The sequence below is a fragment of the Notamacropus eugenii genome, chromosome 6, assembly GCF_028372415.1.
Source record: "Notamacropus eugenii isolate mMacEug1 chromosome 6, mMacEug1.pri_v2, whole genome shotgun sequence".
NCBI lineage: Eukaryota > Metazoa > Chordata > Mammalia > Diprotodontia > Macropodidae > Notamacropus > Notamacropus eugenii.
In genome coordinates this window covers 232,646,226-232,669,102 of record NC_092877.1, presented here as the reverse complement: position 1 = coordinate 232,669,102, position 22,877 = coordinate 232,646,226, and the positions used below count along the sequence as shown (strand labels likewise).

The 22,877-nt window shown below is 38.8% G+C and overlaps 1 protein-coding gene and 1 pseudogene across 4 annotated transcripts in view; both read right to left on the bottom strand.

Moving 5' to 3' along the window:
• ABCC4 (ATP binding cassette subfamily C member 4 (PEL blood group)) overlaps positions 1 to 22,877 on the bottom strand; it is a 274,791-nt gene that overhangs the window by 111,551 nt on the left and 140,363 nt on the right. The window lies entirely within an intron of this gene.
• Positions 4,885 to 6,300, bottom strand: LOC140512758 (keratin, type I cytoskeletal 18 pseudogene; annotated as a pseudogene).

Below are 22,877 nucleotides of genomic sequence, written 5' to 3'. Positions count from 1 at the left end.
TCTGGCCCTACTTGCCCCTCCACCTGTCGGGTTGTGGGGATAGAAGGGGAAACTAAGAAATGTCTCCAGACATACCCCTCACCAGCCCACTTGAGGATCTGTTGTTTAAATGCTCCTTCCTCATGCCCTCCTCTGATCCTGCCCCCTTGTTGGGAAGGGACCTGATGGTGAAACTGGGGGGCCAATTTTCTCTAGTTAAACCTCCCATCTCCCTTTTGCCTCTGTTCACTACATCTTCCCTGGTTTGCTTGAGAGTGTGGGAGACAGTCAGGCCAAATATTTGGGACACTGGAATTCCAGAGAGAGCTACTTCTGCCACCCTAGCCATTGTTAGTCTCCCAGTCCCTAAAGTGCACCCCCATCTCAGCCAGTATCTGATTAAGCCTGAGGCCTGGGAAGGACTACAACCTTTAATTGAAAAATTCCTTAAGTATAGAATCCTTGTCCCTTGTTTTTATCCATGCAACACTGCAATCCTTCCCCCAAAAAGGCCTAATGGAGAATACTCACAATTTATTTTTGCTTTTGAATGCACTTTTCCTGGGGAATCAAGTCCATATCAGCTAATATGGACAATTTTGCCCCAAAGCTTTCTAGATAACCCTCATTTATTTGGCCAGGCTTTGGGAAGGGATATAAGGGACCTGAAACTAGCAGGTAGCCAATTAATTCAGTATGTGCATGATAGTCTTATTTGTAGCTCCACCCAGGCAGGTTCTTTGGCTGCTGTCACAGAAGCCCTTCATTTCTTAGGCATTCGAGGCTATAGGGTCTCTTTGAACAAAGTCCAGATAGCATACCAGTCCATAAATTATCTGGGCCATGAACTCAAGCCCACCTCCTCTCTCCTTAACCTCTGAGAGAAAAAGGACAATCCTGGTCCAGACAGTAAGAAGCAAGTTCGAGTGTTTTTAGGCATGACTGGATTTTGTAGACTCTGGATTCCTAATGTTGGTTTTATTGCTAAACTCCTTTATGTCCCTACTCAGGGCACTGACTTGGACTAGGCTAAAGTTTTGAGACTCTGAAAACTAATTTGACCACATCACTAGACCTACTCAATTTGGGAAAACCTTTCACTATGTATGTTGATGAAAGGAGAGGACAGGCTTCCAGAGTCTTAACCCATTCCTTAGGACCTGATCCCAGGCCAGTTGATGTTTTTATTTACTCAAAATATGCTTTCCTTGCTCTACATACCTATGGAGCAATCTGGAAAGAAAGGAGATATCTGACAGCAAAAAACTCCCCTATCAAACATGCCCTTCTATGTTTTGGCCTTGCCACAGTCATCTTTAATTCTCTCCAGAGAAATTATCTTTTCTTTATACTCCTTTTGTATCTGTTTGGTGTGTGTTTGCCTAACCTCCTTGCCAGGTTTGTCTTTTCTAGAGTGCAAGCCATCAACTTCCAGATGACAGCCCATGCTGCATACCAACCTCTGAATCCAAGGTTTCTAGCCCACTGGACCTGACACCACCCAGGTTCTGAAGTCTGACCCCTTGAACAGGACCCATCAAGGTAGGGACAGCTCTACGCCCCTTGCCAGCAGAAAGAAGTTTCAGAAGCTGAGACCTTCACCCTTTACCCCAAAAGAATTTGGGTTCAATCTGTTTGAGGGGGGAATGATGAGGTTCAGACTCTGGGAGCCTCCTTGAGCTCCCCTTGAATCTTCCCCCACTTAATCTGGCCTTTTGTACTCAAATCTAATCTCCCCATTTGTTCAGGCAGTCTCTGGAAGCTCATCAAGATCTGTATTCATTCCCATACCGCCCCTATCTAGATCTCCCGGATTGCCCCACCTGCTTCCCACCCAAACCCTCCATTGTCTGATATCTCCTGATAGCCTCCAGCTGTTTCCAGCCTTTGACCCTCCTTGGATTCCCTCCTTGGACTTCTCCTCAAGACCCTTCCTAAACCCCTCCTCCCATCACCCTGGACTACCAGACCATCCCCCCCTCCCCCCCCCCAAGATCCCTCCTATACTCTTTTCTGTGTTTAAGTTCCATCTTGCCTCCATGAAGGCGCTCAGATGCAATCCAGCTCAGACTCTGTCTAGCTGGGATTCTATCTGGCCCGCTTGCGTCACAAAGGGTTAGGTTCCTTAAGAGGCAGCCCAATTTGGTGAATCTTTAATAAACTTCGTTTTCTTTGGTTTAAAAAAAAAAAAAAGACTTCTCACAGTTCTGTTCCCGACATCTAAAATGTTTCACTTTCACCACTCCCTTGGAAAATTCCTTGGAAAATCCCTTCAAGGGTCAGAGTGAATCCACCTCCTACAGGAAACTTGTCCTGCTCCTGATCACTGTTACTGCCCCAACACCTGGAAATTACTCCCTTTTTATCATGTATCATTTGTATATTTATATTAATTTATCTGTGTAGTCCCTATAGTACTTTAAAGGCAAGAAATATTTAATTTCTATCTTTAAATTCCCAGGAGAGGAGATATTTCTGAGGACCCTTCTGCCTCCAAATTGATGATCTTATGATTTGATGCTAGTTTTTTAAATTAATAATGGTTGAACTGATTATTAAATAATCAACTGGTAAAATGGGGACAAAGGGACACTCCCTATGTCAAAGCATTATTTTCAAGGAATTACTTTGTAAATGTCGAACTTACATGAATGTAATTTATTGGTATTAAATCATGTTCAAACTTTCTCAAGCATTCAGGGCTATTCCATAATCATCAGATTTCATACTAACAGGGACAGAAATTATATAAACTGAGCCTCACTTTACACATGAAGAAAATGAGACTCAAAGAGGGTTAAATGATTTTCTTTACATGAGGAGGGGGTCATATCTAGGAGGTAATCAGCTCCTTGGAATAGGAATCTAATCTCAAGTTTAAAGGAATATTTGGGGAATAGCTATATCTCTTTTGGTCTATAAACAGTCAAGTCAAAAAGATAAGAAAGAAAAAAGAAAATTAGTATCATACACTGGAGAAAAAACAGCAATACACTGGGAGTCTGGAAACCTGGACTAATCATGGAACTAGAACAAAGTAATGGCATGACCTTGGATACATCACTTAACTCCTTAGGGCCTCAGTTTCCTGAATCCCAAAATGAGGGAGTCAGAGGAGACTGATACAGCCTTTTACTTTTAAAATCCTATGATGTTATTCCTTATGCCCATCAAAATGTGGCAACGAATAGTTCACATGAGGTCAGTTAAAATATAAAATGAATGGTAAAATTTGAATATGGGGCCATAATATTTCATTTAAAAATATTTCATTTCATTTCAATATTAAGTATTTCATTTCATTTAATATTTCATTTAATATTTCATTAAAAGTACTCAAACTTGGAAGAAAAAAAAATCAGGATTACTGAATGCATTTTGGATCCCTAGTGATATTATGTATTTTGTACTATCACAGAATTCCACCAGTGCAAGCTCTAATAAAGCCCAGAGATCACTTCAACTCCTTCACATGTTATTACATTAAATAACTTAATCAGAATGCAAACTGTTCTTAGATTTCTTCTAGGGGTAATTAAACAATAATTCAATGACAATTAATCACAGCTAAATAAGGATTTGTCAGGAGTACTATGTACACGTTTGAGACTATTTAATGGTCAAATACTCAGCAATATCTAAGTTAAACAATGATTCATTAAACCACCCCTACCACACAATGCAGAGGCTAAACTTGAAATAAAAGAATCGAAACTCTTTTGTTCTCAAATGAAAAGACATCCAGCCTCCGTGGGTGATATTCTTTTCTTTCTAACTAGGCAGATTTCTCAGTTGTATGAATCAGAATGTGTTCAGGTGCCCAGTCTCCACATTTCCTTTTGTAGGTGCCTGCTGGGTCTAAAAGCAGGCTTTTCTTTCTAATATACCATACATACTTGACACAGTTGTTCGGACTGAATAGTCAACTGAAGCAGTTGAGTACGAAGTGATTTTGGAACACCCAAGAAACAAAAGGCACCGAAACATTTCTTTAGAAACATTTATTAAATCCTCCCTAGCTTCTGAGCTTGACTCTCCAAACATCAACATTTTGCTGGGATGGCAGGAAGACCGCAAGGACACAAATGCACTGTTTGTGGAACTGTTAATTGGTCCAACCGTTCTGGAAATAATTTAGATCTATATGGAAATCAGTAGACTTTACTGAAAATTCCACTACTAAAGCCCCAAGGTAAAGTAAAAAATATAAAGATAGTTCTACTATATACCAAAATATTCATTGCAGTTCTTTAGTGGTAGTTAAAAAAAAAAAAAAAGGAAAAATAAAATGGATATCCATAGATTTGGGAATGACTGACCAGATCAAACTATGTGAATGTAATGCAATATTGTTTCACTGGAATAAATTATAGATATGTTGAATCCAGAGACATAGAGGAATTCATACAGGAAGTAATACAGAGCAAAATGAACAGAATGAAGATTATAACACAGACACAGTGACTACAATAATGTAACTGGAAAAGTCCCAAAAATGAAGTTGAACAGCGAGAAATAATGACAGCCAAGCGTGGCTTTGGACATGAGGGGCAACAACCATCCTTTCTGATAGAAAGGTGGAGAACTACAGGGGGAGCATGCAACATCAGACATGGTGTGCCAACTAATTTTGCTTATAAGAGTGTTAATGGGGGGGGGGGGGGAGAAGGAAGGCAAATCTCGGAAACTGTGGTATTAATACAAATTAAAGTTTGCAGCATCCTTTACATACATTATCTCATTTGATTTCATATTCACAAAAACCTTGTGAGGTGGGTATTGTTACTGTTATTTTACAGATGAGGAAACTGAGGCCAAGAGGCTGGGTGACCTGTTTAGGGTCACACAGCTAAGTGGCTGAGGCAGGATTGGAATTTGAGTCTTCCTCACTCGGAGTCCAGTGCTCCATCTACAGCTGTTTTTTATCCTTCATTTTCTCTTCTTTAGGGGACCAAACTTAGCTTCCTGACTCAACTCAGGTCTTCAGCTTATAGCCCTAATGCCACAGGACTTTGGTGTCACTGGTCTCTGCCACCACTTTGCTGTCTACAGTCCTCTGAAGGCTGGTCTTAGCTGCTGTCCAAGGCATGCGTAAGACTGAGGTCCTCCCCATTCTCCTGCAGGTTTCCACAGGTGTTGATCTCTGCTTCCAGTATGACCTTAATGTTGTGCAGAACCTCGGCATTCCTGTGCCTGGCCCTGCCTTTCTGTTTGTTTGTCCCAACTTGGCCTCCAAGTGTAGCAGGGCTGTATTGATCTGCTCCGTCTGGAAAGCACAGCGGTCTCCACCCTCCTCAGGATGTCCTCCATATTGGTTTTGGGATTTCAAAGGGAATCTGGGTCAGTCTCTAGGGACTGGACTGTCTGTTTCAGCTCAGTGACAGAGTTTCTGGCTTCTTCTACCTTCTCAGATCTCGTGTTGATCACCACAGTGCTCTCCTCAATCTGCTGGGACCAGTATTTATCAAACTCCTCTCTGTTCTTTAGAGCCAGAGCATCACAATGGCTAGGATATCAGCCATGACCTTGTTCAAGTTCTGAGATTTGGGAGAGTCTACCTCCACAGTCAGCCCAGAGCCTGTGAATTGGGTATGGAGAGAATTCACCTTTTCCTCATAAAGAACAACTCTTCCTTCATGGTTTCAATCTCTGTCTCCAGTTGCAGCCTGGTCACATTGGTGTCATCAATGACCTTCCAGAGGCTGTGAATGTCACTTTTTATAGACTATCTCATGGCCAGCTCTGCTTCATACTTGACTCTGAAGTCATCAGCTGCCAGACAGGCATGATCAATCTGTAGGACGATTCTGACATTGTCCACTGACCTTATAGATATGCATCCGCAAATCCTCAATTATCTTGAAATAATGTCCCCATTCTCTGGTCTGAGGTCCCTCCTTGTCCACATGCTCCCTGATTTTCCCTTGCAGTTTGTGATTCTTGGTCTCTAGGCTCTGCATGCACTCTAGATAGGAGGCAAGGCAGTTGTTGATGTCCTACATGGTCTCGTTCTTCCCCCTGTGTCCCCCTGATCCTGACCAGTTCCCTCATCAAGCTCCCAACTTCAGCCTCTGCAGAAGCTGGTGGAGCGGGCCATGGAGATTCAGGAGCCAGAGTTGCCAGCACCTGCATAGACGCTGGTGGTGCTGGTAGCCAGCAGGCCAGACCTGGTGGCTGGGCACCAAGATTGAGCCCAGGTGGAGAAGGTGGTGGAGCAGGTAGTGAAACTCATAAAGTCAGTACAGGAGAGCTTAGATGCAAGTCTGAATAGTCAGCTGTCCTTCGTTTTCAAAGCGGACCAATGACATCACGGAGTAACGTCTTGACTTGTGAGTGAACTGGATTTAAGAGATGCAGAGTTGCATGAAGTTATCATTTCTCTCTCTGTGTCATCCAAGTGCAGCAGCGAGACAAAGTCAAGACAGCTAGCAATGTCCAGGGATGCCGTGGATGATCTTGGCATTTGTGATGCCTGACAAACTCTAAGTGTTCCACAGCACCTGCTTCAGCCACCTTCATGGTCACTGGAGCAAACTATTCTCATCTATCCATTCTTCTGTGGGGAGGTCTTCACATGCTGGAAAGAGATATCTCCCTAACTGGTTGAGACCTGTTGGTCACCTCAACCTGGTTAACAGCCTGTCTGAAGGACTGTTTTAAAGGGGGTGGGTAAATCAAACTGAGAATATGATAGAGTGGAAAAAGCATGGGATTTACCTCCAAGGATCTGAGACAAAAATTCAGCTCTATTTAAGCTCATCTATGTGAATTTGAAGCAGCTAGGTGGCTTCACGGATAGAGCTCTGGCTTTGGAGTAAGGAAGACCTGCATTCAAATCCAGCCTCAGACACTTACTAGCTGTGTGACCCTGGGGGCAAGATACTTGAACTCTGCTTGCCGTAATCCACTGGAGGAAGAAATGGCAAACCACTCCAGGATCTTTTGCAAAGAAAACTAGTCAAGGTCACAAAGAGTCAGACATGGTTAAATGACTAAACAACAACAACAAAAACGAATATGAACAGGTCACTTCAAATTTTCTGGGATTCATTCATTATAATTCTTCCATACAGCATGACTATAGTGAAAATGTATTTAATAGGAATGTATATGTAGATCCTATATAAAATTGTATGCTGTCTTGCGGAGGGAGGGGAAAAAAATCTTAAGTTATATGGTAGTGATTGTAGAACACTAAAAATAAATAAAATTGATATAGAAAATTTTCTGAGATTTAATTACTTTTTCTCTAAAATAAAGCTGTCAGGTAGGAGACTGGACTATTGGCAGGGAATATTACATTTACTGTCAGATGTTTATTCAATAAGTTGGTTAATTTTCCTCAACTGTTTTCTTCATAAAAATTATGCTATTAGAAGAAGGAGAAATATATCCAAATAGATAATAATAAATAGTCACAGAATGTTAGAGCTAGTGGGAAATGATTTTAGCCCTTTCATTTTGTAGAACAGGAAACTGAGGCCCACAGAATGCAACCTCCTCAAGGCTACATAGTAAATAAATGTTAGAATGACATTGAAGACATACTTGTATTTAACATGAAGAGTGTACACATAAAAGACTGAAAGAAATAATCTTTTGTGATTAGCTACATTTTTTTTTTTGTTCTGAAACATATAAACTATGGATTAGAAATTTCACAGAAGCATATGTTTTGGTAAAAATGAGAAAGAACTAAAGAGCTGACTAAAAGTATGAATGCTGCATCTAGTTATGAATTTTGGGACCCAAAACTATATCTTCTCCATGCTGCTCTGCTAATAGTACAGACTGATAACAGCACTGCATATGTCTATTTTTCTACTAAACTGAACATGTAACGATTGGGTAGAAAAAATTCCCACTGAGTCTGTGCACAAACATACCGTAGCAAAACAAATTTTACTGCAAATATAAGCAGTTTTACAGTATATCAAAGCTGTGCCAAAAAGTAGATTTATCCACATTAAGTGCTGACAGGAAGCAAACATTACAGCAGCAAATAAAATGCATCATAACACAATCATCAAATCAATATAGTCATTAAAAATAGACTGCATTCTTCAAGGAAATGGTGAGTTTAAGGGAAAGAAATTCTTTGGTTACGTCTGAAAGTGTATCTCCAACACAGTTGACAATTACTGATCTATTCTGTCTTTTTTTCCATGCCTCTACAAAGAAATGTCTACGGGTCTCTTATCTTTCTTTATGTGTATTTAGCCATGTAAACTGCCATACAGCATTTCTAGCTTCCCCACAGGCATCCTATAAATACAAATAAGAAAATCTGCCCCCATTTTTCCTCCTATGCCCGAAACTGACAGAATATTATCACTTTTTCAGACTCTTGCAAATCAGCACAGCAGCGCTGAGTAGAAATGGGCTGAGATTATAATATCCATTTATCTAACTGCCAGCATGTAACAAAATTCAGGTGGGGTGCTTACTACCCAAATTAATTTACTACTTGAAAAAGACTTCTTATGCCAAGGCTGTCAAAAGAAAAACAGGAAAGGAGTTAAGAAACTATAAGTCAGTCTGAACACAGTTTGCATTTGATCTAATTTTCAAGTGTAGGGATTAAAGAGAAAGCAGGCCAAGGACGGCGACAAGAGGATACTAGCAACAAAGAAACCTTTTACTTTTACTTGTAGGACTGACTGGGTGTCAGCCCAGAAGCAGGGCGACTGTATTTCCATAGTTTTCCCATTCTAATTGGCTGACGAGACCTATCTGCTATCTAGTATGATGTACTGCTTCAAGAAAATAAAAGAATCAAATGTCACAGCTACTATTTGTCCATTTCCTCATTGTATCCATCACCCCATACCTGTTCCAAGAGTTTAGTTTTACACACACACACACACACACAGAGCTTCTTACAGGTAGGGCAGGGAGGGCACTTGGGGCACACACACAGGTTCTTTCAGGTAGGGCAGGGAGGGCACTTGGGGCACACATACACACAGCTTCTTACAGGTATGGCAGGGAGGGCACTTGGGGCACACACACACACAGCTTCTTACAGGTAGGGCAGGGAGGGCACTTGGGGCACACACACACACACACACACACAGCTTCTTACAGGTACGGCAGGGAGGGCACTTGGCGCACACACACACAGACACAGAGCTTCTTACAGGTAGGGGCAGGTAGGGCACTTGTAGAATAGTTCTGGGGGCACATTTCTGGCTCCACTTCTAAGTCCCAGTAAGAGGAAATAGAGTGCTCTACATACGTGCATACATAAACATATATGCACACACTTTCAAATATGTATGTACAATTGCATAGAAGAGAAATATGTTTACATGCAAAATAAATAAATATAAGGTAGCTTGAGAAGGAGGTTGCTAGTAGCTGAGATGATTAAAAAGAAGTTCCACTAAGAAAACTCATCTTGAGCGGCACCTTGAAGAACCTAAGGGATTCTATAAGGCAGAGGTGGAGTGAGAACGTTGCATGGATGGAGACAGCCAATGCTATGAGCCCAGGGATGGGAAATAGAGAGCCACTAAAGACTACTTCCACTCAGAGTTCCTTCTGCACAAACCTGGGGGTGGGAAGGTCCCCCAAAGAAGAGCATAACTGATAAAAGGATTCCTTAGATAGACGCTGATGGAAAGAATCTAGCTTAAGAAAAAGGTCTTTCATTGATCATTAAATTTAGATTCTCTGAACAGAAAGTTAACAAATGTAGGAAGGAAAAGGGATTCCAAAGAAAATAAATGCTCTAGAGTTGTTCTGCCTTTGATCAATCCTAAGAGAGATGTGTGTTCGTCCTTCATTGCTGAAGAAGACCATGCCATCAGAGAAATAACGACATGACTTGCACTTGACTTTGTTTTGAGGGAGGGAGGGTGGTGCAAGGTCACCAGCCTCACTTCTCCTCCAGAGCCATCTGCAATCCAGTGACCAGATATTCATCAGGATGACTGGAGATGACCTAGGATGAGGCAACTGGGGTTAAGTGACTTGCCCAAGGTCACACGGCTAGTGAGTGTCAAGTGTCTGAGGTGACATTTGAACTTAGGTCCTCCTGACTCCTGCACTGGTGCTCTATCCACTGCACCACCTAGCTTCCCCTTAGGAGAGATATCCAAGACTGGAGGCACATTCTCAGATGACACAGATAATAGTTATAACTGTAATTACTTCTTGATATGTAGGAATGGCTACAAAAGCCAATGCCTGATGTAGTTATTTTATATCTTTCAAAAATACACAGGGTAAATGTAGCATTCTTTTCAGTATTTTAATGAGAATAAAAATCAAATTTTCAATTAAACATAACAGTAAACATTTGAGAAAAAAAGGATTATTTATTAAGAGCTATAAGGAACCTTACAGATAACCTAATTTAACATCCTTGATTTATAAATGAGGCTTCTTAACTAATTTTTTTCAATTTTATTTTCTCAGTTAACAAGAATTTATTTTCTTTCCACCCCACGAGAAAGCCACCATAACAGATTTCCACACAGGTCATGTCCAAAAAATGTAGGTCTCACTGTGATTTTTGAGTTTATCACCTCTGAGATATGTCTCAGTCCTATGGAATTAAGGTTATTTTTCATTGCATTAATCACAATTTAAGTCTCTCAAGGACAACTGAAGATTCTGAGACTGAGAACTACCCCCTACAAACTTTTCCAACTGTAGTCAACAGAGTAAAATGCAAGAGTTTCTATTCTCTTTGTATCCTCAGATAAGTTGAGTGCTTTGCTCACAGCAAGCACTTAATACTTTTTCCATGCTTTCAGAAATTCCAGATATTTCTACTTCAGTTCCATACTAGTCAACTAAGGTGTATGCTCCATTTCTGAAATGTTTCACTTAAGATGACCCGTTTGGCTTCTTGAGTCACTATGCACTGGATTTCTTGGAACATCAACAGAATCCCTCTCCCTCCCTCCCAAACCCACTGGTCGCTACATTGATTTCTCTGCATTTCTTCTTGAAATTTTAATATGGAGCATTTTAGGGACGAAGGGCTGCAAAGAGCTCATGAGCGCAAAAGGTCTTTGATCTCTGTGGCTTTACCATGTATGTTTTTAAAATTTCTGGAATGCACCCAGGGAGGCATATTGCCTGTCAGAGAACACTATAAATATCTAAATAAATACATCCATACAAACATCTGGAACCTTGATTAAGAACTAAAGAGGGAAATCAGTGAGTAGCATTTTTATTTTTATGGAAAAATTCCCTATTCTTTCCTTATGATAAACCCCCTCTGATACTAATAAAGCTTTGAGAAAGCTCAGGCCTGCAAATCACATGGAAAAGGCGGGGTCTATGACATGATGCTGCCAAGGTTTAACTGGCTATACACAGGAGGAAAAATACTAACTCTAATTCATTTTTTTTTTAGAAATATCCTGTGACATTAGAAATAGTAAGGGGGATGGATGACAAACTAGCTGATAACCACAAAAATAAACTCACTCTGTTCTGACTTGTACATCATAAATTTCAAGATAAATGAAACATGGATTTTAATTCAAATTAATTAAGTATGAATTTACTCAGATAAAAGTTATAAAATTTAAGGTCACTTACTGTTCTTTGTACACCAAAAGTTACAAAAGGATCATAGGGCACACAGAGTGAGATAAGGCCATACTGAGTGAAACTGAACCAAAATTGACAAGGGTGAAAACTAATGACAAACAAATAACAACCAGGAGATCACTTAGTTCTTTAGTTTTTTTAATGAGCATTTGAAGTGGGAAGCAAAAAACAAAAAAAAAATGCACATTTAATAAAAACATAAATACACTCAATACCATACCTTAATCCCTTATGAACATATCTTAAAGGCAATTATGAGATATTATTGCAGACAAGATTTAGAAATTGGCATTTTGGCCATTTCCCTAACCCTAATCTTCATTATGAGAAAGAGAAACAATGTTGCAGTCAACTACAATCAACATGGAAACTTGGAGAAATGATGTGAAAAAAATTATTACAGTTTATGTAGAGAACTCACTACCTATTGGGGACGACCAAAGCAATAAGAGAAATCGATCATTGGGAAAGTTCATGAAGAAGGGAGCTGTTGTTTTCCAGCTTCTTTTTTTTCCTGAACCATCCTAGCTTTCCCATTCCCATCTATTCATCTCCATCCTAAATATCCCCTTCCCCTTCCACTTCTCTTCATTCTTCATTTGTCCATTCAGACAACCACCAGTTCAAATGACTGATTTTTCTAATAAAAGAAGAATCAGTACTCAGTATGTGGATGCACATTCCCTAGCTTACTTAAAACTTTAACCCATTCCAAGCACCAAGACACTAGTTCCTCCATTCTTTACTCAAGCTCTCACTTTTTTCATCTCCTTTTTCCAATCTATTCCATTTCTTTGCTTAAATAACTTCACATTAGGGCTCTCTCCAAGTCATTCCATTCTATATAAAACTTTACTCCATCCTTCCCATACTAAAGACCCTAAGATTCAAGACCCTTTATCAGCAGATTCTATGCTACCTACATGCTTTCATCTTTCTCTCTTCCAAATAAAATAATATACCTTTGACTTGGTGGTGGCTCCCTCTTCTGTCTCAGAGTTTTTGTTTAGTGTCTTCACACCAAGAAGAGATTCCTTTTCTCCTTCACCTTTTATTCCTTGGAATTCATCAGGGTCCCCTAAACTGTCAATATGCCCAGCCTACTCCCACTATTTCCTTAAAATGTTTATGGCCTTTTGTCTTCTCTCACTTATCAGAAGGATGAATACGATGTCTCTACTTTCCGTATGGGGACGGGGGGGACTGAATATCCTTTCTGGGTGCTCAACAGATATTTGCTATTAACAATAACATCAACAAAGGTAGCTTTGAAATAAAAAATATACTTTCTATTAAAAAAAAAAACTGCCAATAGGATCAATGATTTAGAGCCAAATGAGCTGAGAGGTCATCTAGTCCAATTTTAAAGATGAGGACAATGAGATTCCAGGGAAGGGTGGTAATTTGCCCAAAGTCCAATAAATACATTGTGGCAGTCAGAATTTGAACCCAACTTATATGTCTCCAAATGTGAAAATTTAAAAGCATGAAGAACCAATTTTATTTGGTCAAAGAAAATTCCAGGTTAGTGCCCTCAACTAACAAAATATATTTCTTTATGGACAACTAAAGAAAAATCCAGAGGATGATACTTTTCATATGTTACTCCCCCACCCCCCAACACCAAAGACTAGGGACTGGGAAGAGAAAAGAAACATGTGGAGTTCTCTAAGCAGGAGAAAAAGGGGCATGAAATCTGTGGGGAAATTATTTAGTTTGTTAAAAAAAATCAGAAACACTTTACTAGCAGGATATGAAAAAAAAAAGATGCCTGTCATTTCTGGTAAAATATAGCTGCCACATTTCCAGGAATATTCTCAGCTTTGCATTCATGGATTTCCATGGCTAATTTTTTCATGCCGGTTCTCCCCCTTTTTCCTCCAAATCCATATTCTGCCCGACATCTCCCATCACTCACAGGTTATGTCTCCTATTGTAACCTACACGAACAAATATTCATTTCCTAAGAGCTATACTGCACAAGCTTTTCATGCATATTATGGGAAAATCAGCCTTATGCAGGACATCAAAGTCCTTTTAGACCATGACCTTAAGTGTGTTCTCTACTAGCATTCAAAACTTGGTTGCATTAAATAATGCTGATGTAGGTTCATAATGAAATAAAATCACTACAGAATCCCAATCTCGGAGGCAGTCATGGACTTTGTATCCTACAGATTAAAAGTACTGTTGCTCATCCTTGAAAGGCTCCCTTAGAGCTGAATAGATCCAGAAGTTACGGAACAGAAATTGCTAATATTTTTATAGGGAGGAAGGAAGAGAGCTTTAATTCACCAAGACATTGCCTCTTGGAGATGAGGCTGGCAAGTAGAGGAGCTAGGAACAAGAGAACAAATGCTGTGAGATGCAAACCCAAAATGTGAAAGGAGAAAAGAGCTATCAACTTCTCCCCAGTTAAAGCAGACATTATTCTCCAGGTCTTTTCCTAAACCATTTTTTACATGTCACTTTTGTTTTTCTACCATCTGCTTTTTCCCCAGTTGTTTTACTTATCATGAAGTTCCCCTTTTCTAACAGGTGATTATCAAACTGTGAAAGGAAAAGGAATCCTAGAATCTGAACAAATAATCAGATATAGTACAATATAAGGCTGGTGAGAAGGCTAATATAGACCTTGGACTGTATGTTGTGGGCTTTAAGTATCATGGATAGTCTTTTCAATTGAGCCACCTGTGTCATATTGTTTTTCAGTGATTTTAGTCACGTCTGACTCTTTGTGACCCTATTTGGGGTTTTCTTGGCAGAGATACTGTAATGGTTTGCCATTTCCTTCTCCAGCTCATTTTACAGATGAGGAAAACTGTGGTGGATAGGATTAAGTGACTTGCCCAGGGTCACATAGCTAGTGTCGGAGGCCAGATGTGAACCCAAGAAGATGAGTCTTCCTGACTCCAGGCTTGGCACTCTATCCACTGTGCCTTTTAGCTGCCTGCATCTTATATTAGAAGTGCTTAAATTCAAGCTTTTGAAAAAAGCATCTTGCAAATACACTACAAATAAAATTTAATAACCTCTAATGTGACACTGAAGAGAAGAAATCTGTAGCAATGCTCACCCATCCAACCCTCTGTTGTTCAATTTACAGATCCATCTTCCCCTTGACAGCACCTGGCAAAGTCTATCTCCACTGTACCAAAGTGACTAAAAATATATCAAAGCCAGTAACAAGAGAAACAATGCCAGATCTAAATCATGGTAATCCTTCACAATTGTATATAGTGGAGGAAGAACAAAGGGTCACAGATTAAGAGCTACAAGTGAACAAAGCGACCATCTAGACCAGCTCTCTATTTTTCCTAAAAAAGAAATAGAGAAACAGAGATCTTAAGTAATTTGCCAAAGTGCACACAGGTAGCAAGGTCAATCCCTTTCTTAGCCAACTCCAGTGAGCAGCTGGTATCACAATGTCTTTGAGGGTTTTATAATATATCAAGAGCTCTCACATTCATTTTTCTTATGGATTCCTTATAACTCTCTTGTGTAGCAAGTAGGATAGATAGCATTATCTGGAAACTGAGGCTCAGAAAGGTTATATCAGAAGTGTAACTAGGTTAAGCCCAGTGATGCCCTGAGAGCTGGCAAATGTATGATGATACATTGCTTTCCTCCTCCTTCCCCCCCCAATACACTGTTTAAGGGTTGGCTGAGGATTAAACTATTAGTTAAGTATTGGTGCTACACCCCTGTAGCTTGTGAGCAAAAGTGATTTAGTACAGTAAAGAATAACTAGCTGAAAAAAAACCTCTGGGTTCCCAGGAAGGGCAAAGCAGCATTCATTATATCAGTATCTCATGGAATCTTTCTTTATGTGGACATTTCTATGGATTCTGCCAGAAGATTGACTCCATAGGGAGGAATTGGAAAAGGAGATATAAGAAATACATCTGGGATTGCGTATGGGTCCCTTATCTACACCTCTACCTTCCTCTTCTATCTCTACACCTCTTCCACTGTGACTATGTTTGGTACTGCGCTGAAGAAAGGAGAAAGGGAATTCTGTGAAGACAGAGTAACTCACATATAAACCTAACTTGCATATCTGTAAGGAAACTGATCCAAGATCCTGCCATGTCAAGTTGGGGGGAAGAGGAAAAAAAGAGGAAAGAGAAGAGATCACACTGGTCAGCTCTGGGCATTAAACATTAACTGATGTTAAGATCTCATAATTAACAAGTATCAATTAGGATTCAAAACTGAATTTGTAACTTCAACTTTGTTGACTTTCTGAAGCAAAAACTAATGCTCTTTTCAATACATGTCATGTTGCTTTTCCATCATAACCATAGTAAGAAAGGAATATATCAAATTATGATTGACATCTTGATTGCTTATAATTCATCCACAAGTATGATAATGACATATCATACAAATACATATATAAATACATGTACATACACATATATATGAAGTGGGGCAGGGCACACAACATGTTTAATGGATATAGACCTGGTCTTGACATCAAAGAAACATTGATTCAAATCCCACTTCTTACCCATACTAGCATTGTGACCTAGCACAAGTCAACTAACCTCTCAATGGATGACATTCGTTATGAATTACAAAGAAATCCATGTGGAGTAGCATCAGTAGAAGGAGTTTACTATTACAATGAAATCAGAGGTATAGTTAAAATAATATGTGTAAGTGTATAAAAATATATATTTTATAAAGGTGAGAATATCTCACCTGGGTTTTGAGAAAAATGCTTTTGAATGTGTGAGACACAGTATCATTTCTAAATCTATAACCAAATCTGAGCTGTTGGAGACCATCACATGGCATCCCAAGGTATGTCAAAAGCAGTGTTACCAAACTAGAAACTGGACAATTTTTTCATTTTCCTTCTGATCATTTTGTTCATATTACAAATTAAAGCTAACTGGGCATTTAAAAAACCAAAAACTAAAAAAATGTCTTTTCTAGTGGATTTTTGGCTAGGACTTGTGAAGTTAACCCAACAAGTCATTACAATTCAGTTTCACCTTTATTAGAGAAACAGAAACGTATATTCAGAATTCCCACATTCTTTGATCGAAATTATATCAAAAGGTAGGATGAACTTCCCATATGACAAAAATGAATAGCCTCATTGTTTAAACCCTTTGTTTTTCGGTCCTTTCACTACTAAGGCAGGAATCACAAGACTTTCCTTACCAATCATCACCCCATTTCCACCCTCTCTCCCCTCTAGCTATACCCAAAATTATCTTCCTTGGCAAAGAACTCTGACCTTGTCACTACTTGAGTCAAAACTTGACAATGACCCCACTTACTCCTCTGTGGAAAGTTTAGCCTCCTCATTCTGGGTTTCAAGGCTCTTTGCCAGCCCACCTCTACCTACACCCTTTTTATCTGATCATCATAAACATTTTCCTGCCCTTTATTTCACTTAGTCCAAATCACTCAACACTAGCTGTCACATTTTCCTACTCATGACTCTGCACCTTTATTCAAAGCCTTTCCAGATGCCACTTCAATTTCCTCATTTGCAAAGTGGATTTAATAATACTTGTAATACCTCATAGCCATGTTATAAAGAAAATATTTTATGAAGTTCATGTAAAGTGAAAACAATAATTTAAAATGATCAAACAATACATTAACTGCTAAGGAAGAATTGGCTGGAGTGGGCAAACATTACCTCTTTGACACTAATTACCTTGACAATTCTTACATTGATTTTCCAAATATCTATTTTCCTGTGAGATTTTGTTTGTCATATCAATGTGCTAGAGAGAAGTCACTGAACCCTCTGATACCTTCTAAGTATTACTCAAGGTTTTAACAGCAATATCTTTTTCTGTGGGTTTAAAGATACTGTTAAATGTCAGCCTAGACCTCTTAGCCATGCATGTATAAGATTTAAAAGCCAATGATTCCCAAAAGTTGACAGGAAAATGTGGTTTGTTTTTGTTCCATTTTTTGCTGGGCTATCATGTCAGACTCCCTCCCATTGTCATTCCTGTGTTTCCCTGACCCTACGTGTCAAATCAGCTGCTTTTGATGAACTTGGCTAGCATATCCTACGTGGTTCTCCTTCCTCTATCATAGTCTAAATTCAACACAAAGGACTTGGCCTTGGGAATTCCTCACCTCTGCCCCTTTGGAAGGACCCCTCACTTATGCTTTTCTCATCCATACAACCAAACCATACAAAACTCTTCCCCTGCCTTGGAGAACAACTTCCTGGCCTGCTGACTGAGATGCTGAACCTGGGAGACTCACCCATTTCTCCAGAGCTGAGTCACGGCAAACTGTTTTCTTCCTTTTAAATATTAATTCTCAACTGAGAAATCAATTTAAAATTTAAAAATTGGTGGGGGAAAGGCCTACTGAAAGAACCAGAAAGAGGAAGTGGGGGGAAAAAAATCAATTGGCTACATGCTAAGTATTTGATTTAAATCTGACATTTGTAACTAAGCTAATCTAAAATGTATACAAAGGGAAGAAATCCTATGTAAGGTAAAGGCTCATTTTCCATAGATAGTATTTTCCAATAACTGTCATAGCTTCATTGAAAAAAATTGACAATATTAATTATTGCTAAAGTAATAATTAGCAAAATATAGCATTTTGATTCTTAATTTAACTTGCTCCTCACAACAGCCCTACAAGGTAAGTGCTATTTATTATGCCCTATTGATGATGAGAACACCAAGGCTGAGACAGTAACCACAGTGACAAAGCTAGTACATTTTTCAGGATTAAAACTCAGGTCTTCTATTCCTCAGATTTCCTGCTCTTTTTATTATGATAAAATGCTTGATTATTTCTTGACTCTCTTTTCTACTCCCACATATATAAAACCACATACACAGTAATTCCTGAGTTATGGATGACTGGGTAATGAGACAGATGGTAGATTACTGAATTTCCAGTGATCAGTCAGTTTTAAAGGATAATATTTTCTTTTTCAATTCTCTTTTAAAAGAAATAAGTGTAATAGCCACTCTTTCTTTTTTTAACTATATAGACTATTTGTTTTGGTCTGAAACTTTGATTTTCATCTGTGTGGGAAGCTCCCAGTATAGCTACAATGTAGTCTTTCCCTTAAACACACACACACACACACACACACACACGAAGAAAGACAAGTTAATTACAGAAGCGTATGTGCATGTACATATGAGAATACATATAAGATTCAGAAGAAAAAATAAATGACATACATCATTCCAATGAAAAAGTCACTTTCACTTCCTGACTATACATGAATGCTGAAAAGTCCAGCCCTATTTAAGGTACATTAGTAAGTTCCTTCCCCAGAAGAGACAGTCTCCAAATTTTAAAGCATGTTTTATGCATTTCTAAAAGGTTCTGCAATGTATTGCTTTGTTCAATGATTTTGAACAAAGCCTGACGTGGCCTTCTCCCCAATTGTTTGTATGCCTTTCAAGAACAATATCCTCTCTTTTGACTGATAAAGAAAGATCTGAATTCATATCCAGCATCAGACACTTACTAGCTATATGACTCTGGGCAAGTCACCTAATCTCTGCCTCAATTTTCCTCACGTGTAAAATGGGGGTTACAATAGAACCTGTCTTGAAAGGTTGTTATAAGACTCAAATGAGATAGCAAAGTGACTAGCACATAGTAGGCACTATAAATGCTTATTCTCATCTCCTCTCCCTTTGCCCCCAAACACCTTAAAGAGTAGGTTGAATTTTTGTTAAGTAAATAAGACTGCATGTTTCACCTTGGACCTCTACTTCCAGGCTCATTTCATTCTGGGTCCTAAAGACTGGAATGCTGAATTATTTTTAATCTAGGACAAATCATTTAATATTGGCTATCACTTTCTCCACCTATCAATTTGAGGTTTACACAGAGGGGTTTGGATCTGCACAATTCTAAAATTCTATTGGTTATGTTAAAAAAAAAAAAAAAGAAAAATCCATGTTACTTTAACATATTTAATACCTTATCTCTCTCAGTTCTACTGCAGAGTAGTCACATCATCTAAGAGCTAACCTATAGTTTTCCAGAGAGGGAGAACCAATCCACTAACAAGTACTTATTAAGTACTTATGTATTAAACACTGGGAATACAAAGGAAGGCTTGACAGTCTCTGCCCTCAAAAAGCTTACATTTAATGGGGAAAAGCACAACACGTAGACATAGAAGTATAATAGAGGACAGACTCAAAATTACATTGGAAAAGGAGCCCTAGAATAGGGTTTGGTTAAGTGAGGTCAGGAGGATGAAACTAGGAAAGGTTTTATGATGAAGGATAAGCTTAAGCTTAAATCTTAAAGAAAACCAGAGATTTGAAGAGATGGGAATGATAAAGGAAAATGAGCAGCAGTAACCTACTATCTGTAGAAACTCTACCTGTAGAAACTCTAGGAACTTGCACTCAATCAACAAACATTTCTGAAGTGTCATAAAGTGATATGATGGACAAAAAAACTGAACAGTTCATGAATTCAATGAATTTATACTCTATAAGAAGAGAAATATATTAATGACTTTCCTATTGCTTTTGACTGAAACTCAAATAAATTCCAGTGTACCTACCATAGATAAACTGGTATGTGTAAAATTTGCAAACCCCACAATTTCTTCTTTGAGGACCAATATGTGATTTCACTGGAACAGGGAACTGACAATGGTGAAACTACCTCCTCCGATACTGACCAGCCCCTGTGCTACTACTTTTCCTTAGAGACCTGTCTGGTTATGTAATAACTTAGCCTATTACCACAAGTGACAGTCAATCAAAAAACTAGATGGTCCAGTGGCTGAAGTCAGGAAGATCTAGGTTCAAATCCTGCTTCAGATATCTGCTAGCTGTATAATGATGAGCCAAGGCACTTAAACATCTACCTTAGTTTCCTCACCTTTAAAATAGGGATAATTGCTCCTAACTCACAGAATTACTGTGAGAACCAAATAAGATAGCATTTGAAAAGTGCCTGCAGATATGTAAAAATAAAAGGATTGTATCAGAGGACCATCATGGCCCTCTCTAGCTCTAAACCCTTCTGCTCCTATGCCAGGACTTATCTACTTGTTTCTACGGATAACTATGAATCCTCACCTTCAAAGGATGAAACAAAATTCACAGCACAAGAAATCTGGAGTCTTATAACACCACAGCACACTAATTTTAAGAAGCATCATTTCTATTCTTTGGAAATTACTACCATGTATCAGGTCTGACCAACTGCAGACTAGTCAGTCCTTAGAATGACTGAGGTGTGAAGGGTGGTCGATCCACCCGTATGAGGCAAACAGACACCTGGCAGCCCCTCTTAACAAAGTACTTCAGCCTTTCTCTGCTGTAAAGCATACAGAAATGTAACCCCCTCTTAAAAGCAGAATCATACTATGATTCTTGAAAAATTTTAGATTCTTTTAGACCTATGTAACTAAAGGACAAGGGGAGGATTGCTTTGCCAAGGTTGAGACCTGACTGTATTATTCTTTAACTGACAACAGTGCTGACACCGTCCAAATCATTCAAGCTTTTATGCCAGTCGAGCAGTTTATATCCTTCCCCAAAGAGTTTAAGGATAGAAAATATGATGTGAACTAGTTTAACCCCTTGAAAACTATATTTAGTACAGTCCTTCCTACTTCCAAAAAATGCTTAAAGAAATTAATTAACAGTTTTATTAAATTAACAAAATAAAATAAATTCAGGGTGAAACAACATAATGAACATCTGCCAAATCTATACAGTAGCAGTTGGGTGAAGAAAGGAAGAAAAAGAAACAATAGCCTATACCTTAAAAAAACATGCTTGGTAAGGTAGTTACAATGTATCTACTTTAGATAAATAACGCCTACACTAATAATTTCTACAGCCTTTTAAAAATCACAATCTGTAAACAATTTGATGCTGCATTGCCAAGCTGCAGTCAAATATACCTCTGTCAAATAATATCCTAAGAACCAAACATCAAATGGTTCTTTCAGGACAGTATTTTATTTGGTTGAAGTGTGAATGAATCAAACATGAGGAACTGGCAAGCGTCTGGTTCAGAGAACGAGTGGTTTTAAGGCAGAGCCAAGCTAAACAAGATGATCAACGCATTACATTGGTGCAACATTAATGGCTCCATGGTTTACAGATGCAGTTTCCAAGGGATGTGCCAGAAAATATGCAGAGTGACACTAGGTTTTGTTGTTTGTCTTTTCTCTCTCTCTCTCTAAAGGAAATGTAGGCACACAAAGCTAAACATTTATGCCCCGTCTCTCTCACCCTTGGACACAAATGTCTTACTACATTTTTACTATTACATACACAAATCTATTATGTAATGTCTTTTGGTCATATTTTAATTTAAACATGACCAAGCAAGAGAGTGTATGTAACAGATGCTTGGCATCTAAATTAAAAAATCCTTAATTTTGTCCCTCAGTCTTCTTTACTGCAAAACTGTTGACTCTGACTCAAGTGATGCTATGAATTGAATGAGATAATATATAAGAAGCTGTTTGTGTAAATTTTAAATAACTTAAAATGGTAAGTATTCCTATTAATAACAAGTGGCATCTTGCCTAGAAAGATGATCTCAAGATACCAAAGATGCCTGCTATCAACTCCATAAACTTTATAAGTCTGTGACTTTGGGCCATCAATTGAGAATTCATTGAACTAATTATGGTAGATGAATGTAATATAATTGGTGCATAAGACAGAATGAATATGATGGATTCAGAGAAAACAAAGAAGAGCTGAGCACATAAAGTAAGCAGAGAGAGGAGGATCATTTATATTATGACTACTTTCAGTTGCTTTCAGTCATGTCTGATTCTGTGACCCCGTTTGGGGTTTTTCTGGCAAAGATACTAGAATGGCTTGCCATTGCCTTCTCCAGCTCATTTTATAGATGAGGAAACTCAGGCAAACAAGGTTAAGTGACTTGGCCTGGCTCACACACTTAGGAAATGCCTGAGGCAGTATAGTATTCTATCCACTGTATCACCTGGATGCTCTACAGTGTAAAGGAGGTCACAATGAAGTGACCAGTCATGGCTCCAACAATGAAGCACATTTCTCACCACTTGGCTGAGAGGAGGAAGATAAGATGGGCTAACTGAGCCATACATTTTTAGGCACTGCCAAAATGTTGACTTGTTCAGGGAGGGGTCCTTTTGGGTCAGGAGGGGAATTGGTGGGCAGTGACAATGACACACAACAATAAAAAAAAGGTAACATAAAAGAAAACAAAGGGACATAAATATGTAGGGCAATTTGGTTGAAACTTTACATATTAATGTTATTAATATTTAATGATAAATTATTTGTGTTTGATCACAATTTTGTTATGTTTAAATATCAAATTTGACC